This window comes from Tyto alba, unplaced genomic scaffold (genome assembly GCF_018691265.1).
Source record: "Tyto alba isolate M040663 unplaced genomic scaffold, T.alba_DEE_v4.0 Super-Scaffold_14, whole genome shotgun sequence".
Taxonomy (NCBI): Eukaryota; Metazoa; Chordata; class Aves; order Strigiformes; family Tytonidae; genus Tyto; species Tyto alba.
In genome coordinates, this window is record NW_024881276.1 from 28,323,341 (window position 1) to 28,331,741 (window position 8,401).

The following is an 8,401-nucleotide window of genomic DNA, read 5'->3' on the forward strand; positions in this document are numbered from 1 at the left end:
CAGAATCCTAAAGCAATTAGGAGTCTTCTGGTTTTTAGTTTGCTACCTCATCGCAGAAGTTACATGGCAGACATAAGCAAGTTGACACAGAAAACAAGAAATGGGCTTTGAACAGAACTTCTGAATGTGTCATTGCTTCAAAGGCCAAAATGGGAGAATATTGGTCATTGGAGAAGCTCACACTTCACAGACACAAGATATTTCGTGTTATCCCTCTCTTCCCCTGGAGGACTTACGGTCTCTAGGCATACAGCCCAGGCTTTCTCTCAACATGGTCAGTCCTTTAGCAACTTCGGTTGACCCAATCTGCTGCAAGGTCTGCTTCTCTTTTCCCAGTCCTGTCTAAAGTTTCCTCTATTCCTTCTGCAAGACATTTTGAAGATGTATATTTGCCACCTGCATTCTTTGTTGTCTCCTTAGCGAGCTTCACAATTTCCTGAGAGGAAGGGAAAAAACCCATCCCTTTCAGTCTCAGGCAACATCTCAGCAAGCCGTTCAGTTGCTATAGTTAACTATTCTCCGACCACCTCTGGTCTTTTGACTGCTTTGTAAGCAAGATGAATATGCATTGACTGAGGCTCATGATATAGATGTATTCATAGTAACGTGTATATTATAAATACTGAATATCAGCTTATACGTTATACAGTCAGATTTCCCAAACCTTTATGCCTAGAATCTGTCTGAAGTAAACCACTCACTGCCTGAATAAGTAACTAAAGTTTAACTTTTAAAGTCTCTGGGATATTATAGGGTCATCTCACACACTGTTCAGAGACGAAGAATGGAGCCCGTGTTTCTGCATCTTTCAGACACTAACCGATGACATTACTAGATACTAAACAGAGCACCCAAAAGCCCTATAAACTTTAGCATGCAAACCTATAATCAGGTAATGCAAGGGAATTGACAAACATGGGTCACCAAAGACAAGCAGAAGAAAATGAATTTAAAAAGTCAGTTTGCAATTGGTTCCCTCCTGACTTCTCTAGTTCCTCTGAACATTCTTTCACTGATTTGGCAGTCTGGATATAACTGCTCATTTGAAAATAGATCTGTGCTGTTTGTACAGCCTTTTAACATTCTGGCTGAAAATTCATTTCATATACTAACCATTATTTTCGTTCCATCTTTAGCAATCAGACAGCACCAGGGTTAATACTAGTATTTGTTCCTTTATTTATGGGCGATCACCCATGTATCAAATTGTAAATGTTGAAAATGTATGACCTAGATGAAATCATGTGGTTGACTCCAAGCTTGCAGGAAATTGCTACTGCATTTTAAAATATTATTGAATAACAGACAATTTTAAGAAAAATATACTACAAAGCTCCATATTTTTTTCTGTCTTGATTCTTCCATTCCCTAGATAACTTGTACTTGTCTTCCCATTCAATGGTTCATTATTGTTATCGCATCAGTAAGTAGATAATAAACTCTTTAAAGATAAAAACTTATGGATTTGACTTTTGTAAATTGGTATTTTACTCCTCAACAATGAAGAACCCATTCTATGTTCACTGTAGCAACAGCAGGCCAGCATTTTGAAGTGATGGTTGGATAAAAAGAAGGTTGAAAGAAGCAACATTTCTAGTCAGATACCGAGCATGCTTTTGGGCAGAAACATTATTCAAAAAATTGTGGATTAATCAGCGCTGCATTTTAACAGCACAAACAAGCAGTGACTAGTGGAAGATTTAATTCAGTTGCTGAAGAGTGAACTGAAGAGATCTTAATAACTGGTGCTTTGGCATGGGACACTCACAGAGAACTACGCTCGAAAGCTGTAGTTCACACCCAGCACCCATGGCAGAGCACCATGACACTTATTTCTGGGTAGGGGTAACACACCCCATGTCTGGGACAGAAGCAGGGTTTGAATCTGTATCCCAGCTCGACGCCATCTACAGCAGGTCTGTCTTCCATGTTCAAAGGAAAGGGATATTTCAGCAGAGGATGAGCTGAATTATCTGCTACATCTGATTTAAACTTCAAGATATTCAATGGCAGCCAACTCCAACTCAAGTTTCATTGGAATGCGTATGGAAAAAGCCACCTACAGCTCCCTGTAGGTTAATCAGAGTCCCAAAGGATGTAGCCATTAGCTCCTTTCCTATTTAAGTGAAGTCTGAATTGGGTATTAACTACCTGCTGTGTTTGGCAGATCTCTTATTCCTAAAATAAATAACTGTATGAAAAGTCATAAACTCTATATTGGACTTTTTCATTAAAAAAAAAAAAATCAAAGTAATGTCAGGATTTTAGCAGCCTCACTTATTGCAGTAAATCTGGCTTCCACAGCTGTTCATGTTGTACTGTGTGCTTCAGCCAAGTGTAGCTGCAGTCCAACATTTCCTTCTTAAGGTATCCCTTACCCACAGCAAAGCCAAGTGAATGTTGGACAGGACTAGCATGCTAGAAATTATGAATGTGCTCTTATTAGAGCAGGTTGCATGTTTTACATTAAATTTTCATTCAAATAACAATCCAGAAAAATGTTTGTCAAGATGATAGTTACTTTGGCTAAAAGAACACATTTTTTTCCTCCAGTCTCCACCAAAACTCGCCCATATTTATCACACTGAGAATCTAAGGACATTAATGAAGATCTTGCTTAAACTCGGCTGAGCTTTTTCTCCCATGCCAGATCCTGTTCTCCTGTTTTATAGCTGTACCATTTCAGAAATTACTTGGTTCTCACTAGGGAAAATCCTTTTACAGGTTCCACTGCAGCTCATAAAAGGGCAAAAAGAAAAAGAAAAAAAGAAAAAAGGGAGAAAGTAGCATTTTCTCCTCCTGCCTGTTAAAAACCTGCCTGTGTTGAGCTGAGACCCGCAGAGCGCCTCATAAAGTGGTTTGATTTCAGTGTCATGGTTTTCTGTGCAGAACCAAGTTTACCTCCACGCATCCCTGCTGCTGTCACCCACCCCACTGTGACCACTGCTGGCTCCGGGTGCCTTCCTCTATCCCCCTTTCTTCAGTAACCATCTCTTTGTGCTGGTATGTTCCCTCGGGCATGTCTCCATTTCTTCAAGAACCTCTCTTACCCTGGCCACAGGTGTCTTTTGTTTGTTTGTTTGTTTTGTTTTGTTTTTTCCCAAGCCTCCTCTCAAGCTTCTGCCATTAGCCTTTCCACATTGCCCTCATTTGTGCTGGGGACTACAGGTGCTTGTGTTTGGCAGTCATTTGGTGGGCAGCCTGAAGCAGGTCCTGACCCTGCGCTGGGCTACACAGGGTTGCAGAGGTCTCCCCTGGCTGGGCAGCTGATGGGGTACATACTAAGTGTTGAACATTCTTTAACACAGAGAAGTAAAATATGTTTATAACACAGTTCATAAAGTAATTGCTCCACAGGGCCTATCAGAAACGATGGACTGTAAAAAATTGAGTTTCCTCAGTTACAGAGAAAACATCTTCGTTTCATACTTCCTTTCGTCTTTTTGCTCCTCTCCCACTGTACAGCTAATGCATGTTCCCAAAGCCTCCGCATCACCCACGTGTGTGGTACAGCACATTTATCACTACACGGCGTCACAGATCCTGTGGTACCACTGTTTGCTTTTTCCCTCTGAAGTCAGGGATGTAAACATGGGCCAAATACGCAGTGGGTATCAAGTCAAATCATGAAAGAAAGATTTCCTCTACAAAACAGAGAGCTTCAGTATTCTAGTAGAATTACATACCTTATTCTGAATCAAAACCAGAGTCAGCAAATTGGTTAAACTAATAAAGTTAAAGATTAGCAATATTGCCATCATGTGGCTACTATGAGTAAATGCTCAGGCATGAGCGTGAATTTATTAAGCACCAGAAAGCAGAATTACGCTGTTAAAACTACAAGGCAATATTTAAAGTTGTTTGTTACTCTTATAGAATATAATTATCTCTTTGTTACAGTAATGATTTATGTAACAAGAATGTGTGTACAATAGGTAAGGTTATATTACCCCTTCCGCTGTGACTCTTATTGTCATGGATTTATAGCTCATATTTAAGAATTCACTCCAAAGAACTCACTCCAAAATTAATCTTAAATTATCCACACATAAGCTCTGTAAGTAAAAATCACCTCTTACTGCAGAAAGCAAGAAGGAATTAAAAAGGACAAGTAGTCAGTTTAGATGTCCTTCATATTTGAAATGGCTGGTAAATAAAGTTTTAATGTTCAAACCTTTCAATTACTTTATCTTATGACTCCTATGACCATTTATTATTTTCAGTAATTTTATTATATTTTCTCTCTCTCTTGCCCCTCTCCCACTCCATTCTCTGCACTGTCAATCACAACAAGCTCTTCTAAACTGACTGAAAAATGTACAAGGAACTTCCACAGCCTATGTCAGAAGAGTTGGATTTTGCTTTGTTAGCTAGATAGAAAAGTAACGTTCCTTTTATTACAGCTACCAAAAAGGAAGTAAAATCCTGTCACGTGCTAAGATATCTCAGCTACTGGCAGGAATTAATATAAAAAACATGACCTAGATTTGCAAATTTTGTAGAAATAGAAAACGTGAGTACACTTGACAATAATCCTAAATTGTTGCAAACTTCCAATGCCATTTTGAAAACTGTTTCCCTATTTCTGAGAATCCAGTGAGTGAAATAGAAACAACAGTGTATTTGCTACCAGCACCTACTCCAGCAACTAATACATACCAGGCATTTGCAAGGTACTCCAATTTTCTTGGTTGAAGAATACTATCTAGGTACAAAGTGCAATTGTTTTATACACACACACACACACACACTTTCCCACTACAGAGCATTCACCATTCCAAGAGATATATGGCAATAATTGATAACTCATACTTGTTACTGTATTGTCTGCTCTAAATTTCACATATTATATCTGGACAAAATATTTCAGCAGAAGACTGTTTTGTGTTATTGCTGCCTATGCAAGCAAGAAACACTGATTTAGCTTGTTGCTGGATCCAGATATTGCCTTCTTGCAATAATCCATCATAGAGCAGAGATACAGAATTTTTATGGGGTCAAAGCTCAAAATTAAAATACTGGAGCACAGAGCCAACATATTACCTCTCTTCTACTTACTCGCAGAGTAAATCCATACCTTCTTTCCTGCCCCATTATTTATTTGTAAGTATATCCAGCTGGTGCAACCCCAGTGGTGCCAGGAAAAGGGAAAAGAAAAACATCCACAAGGCTCCTCCAGCTCCCGGTATGCAGGAGGCAGCACTCAGTGATTTAGCTCAAACTACCATTTTAAAATAGTTCAATTAAACAAGCTAAGATCACACAGATAGCCATAGCCATTCCTGTTTCAATCTGGCCTATTTCCATTTCCCTTAGCAAACAACATTTAAGAATCCCTTATTTCAGCTTGGCTGAAATCAAAACAAAAATGCCTGCCCAGCTTATTTATTTACTTTTTCTGGCCAAGCACACGGGAGAAGTTTATACTGAGACAAAAATCTGACATTATTTATCATCATCATTGTTGTGCCTCGGAATAACATCACGCAAGGGAAGAATCTACAGAAGAATGTCAGAGAAATAAGGCCCTTCAAAACTAAGCTTTCCTGGTTAATGTAACTCATAGCCAGAAAAACATTCTAAGTGGAAAATGTCAAAGGACATCCGTACAGTAGACAAGAGTGTGTATGCATGCATACGTGTCCTTGGTGCATAGAATGAACTTCAGACAGCCAGTTTTAAATAATTGGAGAGCACAAAGGAACTCCAAATGCAGAGACAGGGGAGCGAAGACAAACACTGATCGAGCTCATACAGAAAAGACACCAACAGCTCCCCTGCTAAAAGACAAAAACAGGTTCTTCTCCTTTCAAGAACACCAGGATCAGGTTTTCGCAGTCCCTGGACAAGCCCCGATTTATGACCAGTTTCCAGACAGAAAGAAATCTGTGAACCTTTTTAATTATTCATGCTCTAAGAGGCAAACCCTCTCGGGTTGCAGGCGAAGAGGCCTCAGGGCCATGGCTTTCTGGGGTTTTCAGCTGAGGCAATAAGCAGCCAGATTCTCAGCAATATCACTTGGCTGAAAGTGGCTGTCAGGCTCAAGAAAAACAGCAGCGTATGCTGTCTTGGCACACATGAAAGGGAACCGGGCAGGGGGAAACCTTAACTGCTCCCCGTTTGCACATTCCAGCTCTTCTGCTGGTGTTTGAGCACCTGCAGCCCTGGAGCGCTCTGGCAGCGGGGCAGGGGGGGCAGGCCATGTCAGCGGCGGCAGAGAGGGATGGGGAGACGGACGGAGGCTCAGCTGGTCACTGAGAGATCATTAGACTGCATGGAAGATCTTCTCATGCATGGAAGGAGTAGGAAGGCGGGCAGAAGAGGCAGTGGCAGAGAAAAAGCCGCTCGGTAAAGGCCTGAGCAGCCAGGTCAGGGCAACCTGAGGACCTACAGGCTGTCTCTCTGCAACAAGCAGCTCTGCCAGCTCCCCGAAAGAAATAGCATCGAGAAAATGGCAGTGCCCCAAAACCCCGCATGTGAGGAAGAACAGACCTGCTGTGTGGGGCTCTGGGCTAGTCAGGGAGAATGATAATTGGTACCAAATGCGGGGATTTTGCTTCAGAGCTTATTGGCAGTGTAAATGCTGCCAAGGAAGGGCTGAGAGATCTCCTGAGCAGGCCTGTCTGGAACAAGGAGGGGAGCATATAATAATGGTTATATAAGCATATAATAAATATAAAAATACCTGGTGAATGTAGTACTGCCTTGCACCTTGAATGCTCTTTGCCTGGTAGACTTTTCTCGATGCCAAAATTCATGTTAGTCTCTCTGCTAAGAGTTCCAGGATCTGTTGCCCCCACAGACAGACGTTCTGCTGGATGTGTGTGCAACAAGTCTTTCATGTTCATGCAACCTGGGGGTATGTGTCACCTCAACCCAGGACGTTGGCTACTCAAGGGACAATTGCTTGGAGAGTTTGCAGTGCCAGATCCTGCCCGAAAAGCCTTCAGATCTGCCTGACACGCTGCTGCTGAGTGGAGTAGGAGAGGCTCTGCTCTGTTTCACAGCTGGCAGAATGGAGGAGACCTCTTGATTGAAGTCAGCCTGGTTTATTTTCCTCCTGAAAGAAGAACTCTTTCCTCTAGAAGCTTATTCTCAACTTTTCTTCTTCACCAGGTGGAAAGGTATCAAAAATAATAACTTTTTAGAAAAAAAACAAAACAAAACACACACAATAAAAAGATACAAAGATTATGAGAAATGTCTTTAAATAGATGTTAAGTCTGGGGTAGAGGTGAGTTTCTGCTTAGCTTGCTTAGTTTCAGGGAATGCTGTCACCTGCTGGCAGGAGACTGCAAAACTAAGAGTTTTGTGGCAAGAAAGGAGCCTTCCCATTCCAGAGGGGGAAAAAACCCTAAACCATAAAACAGAGCAATAATACAACTATAACACAGTGTGGAAAACTAGGTACTCTTGGGTAAGAAGCATCATCACTGGGCTGAGAGTCCTGCACAGGAACTCCCAATGATACCCAACTCCTTCCCTGCCACCTACCACTAATCAGGCTTTCTGCACTCTCAGCTCCCCATTCACTTCTTTTTCCCAAATGCCAGTTTCTCCTCCTTTAGTTATTAGCCCTCAAATATCTCTCTACATCCAAGCTCAAAAAACTGAATCGACATCTGTGACTTTTCCTCTCTCAAGCACCTCCATTTATACTTAAACCCTTCTTCTCCCTTTGCAAAAGAGCTAAGGCTCTTTCCCACCTCTCCTGTGGCAAAGAGAAAATCCAGAGGTACCACTGGGTAGGAGTACTGTCTCACGTCTGCCTGACGATGATTTCCTTTTTGGACTCAGAGTGCATAGGGAGCACTTACAGATTTGGGGCTATTACAAACGTCTTTCTGCCTGTTGTTGTCAGAGCTTTGTCCTCATCCCGGGGAAATGCAGAGGGATGACTCCAGCTGGTAGCTTCAATGCCCTGTGGGCATTTCCACTTTCTCCAAACAGGAGCTTAAAGTTAGGAGAAGGTACTTGATGGTGTTACTCATCTGTCAGATGAGATCTGAAGTAGCACATCTCCTGTATTTGCCCAGACATACTTGTATGTTAGTAAAAACCATGATATGGTCCGAAGCAGAAGGGAGATTCTGTTTGTGAGAGATGCTCACTGATCTGTGAGGGGAGTTAGAAGTGGACTGGTAAAACAACCACTATTTCCATATAACCCTTCATATTAAAAAGTTTACTTCCTTTTTGTAAGAGCTTTCAGACACTGGCAAAACAGTACTGCTCAACACAACAGTCCACAGACTCTACTTACCATAGAATGGTTTGTTGGGAGTGACCTTTAAAGATCATCTAGTCCAACCCCCCCATGAACTCTTAGTACTTCTGAAAATCTGGCCCTTGTATGCTATGTTTGGGAACAACATCCCTCTGGTTTCATATGTGCTTGTAA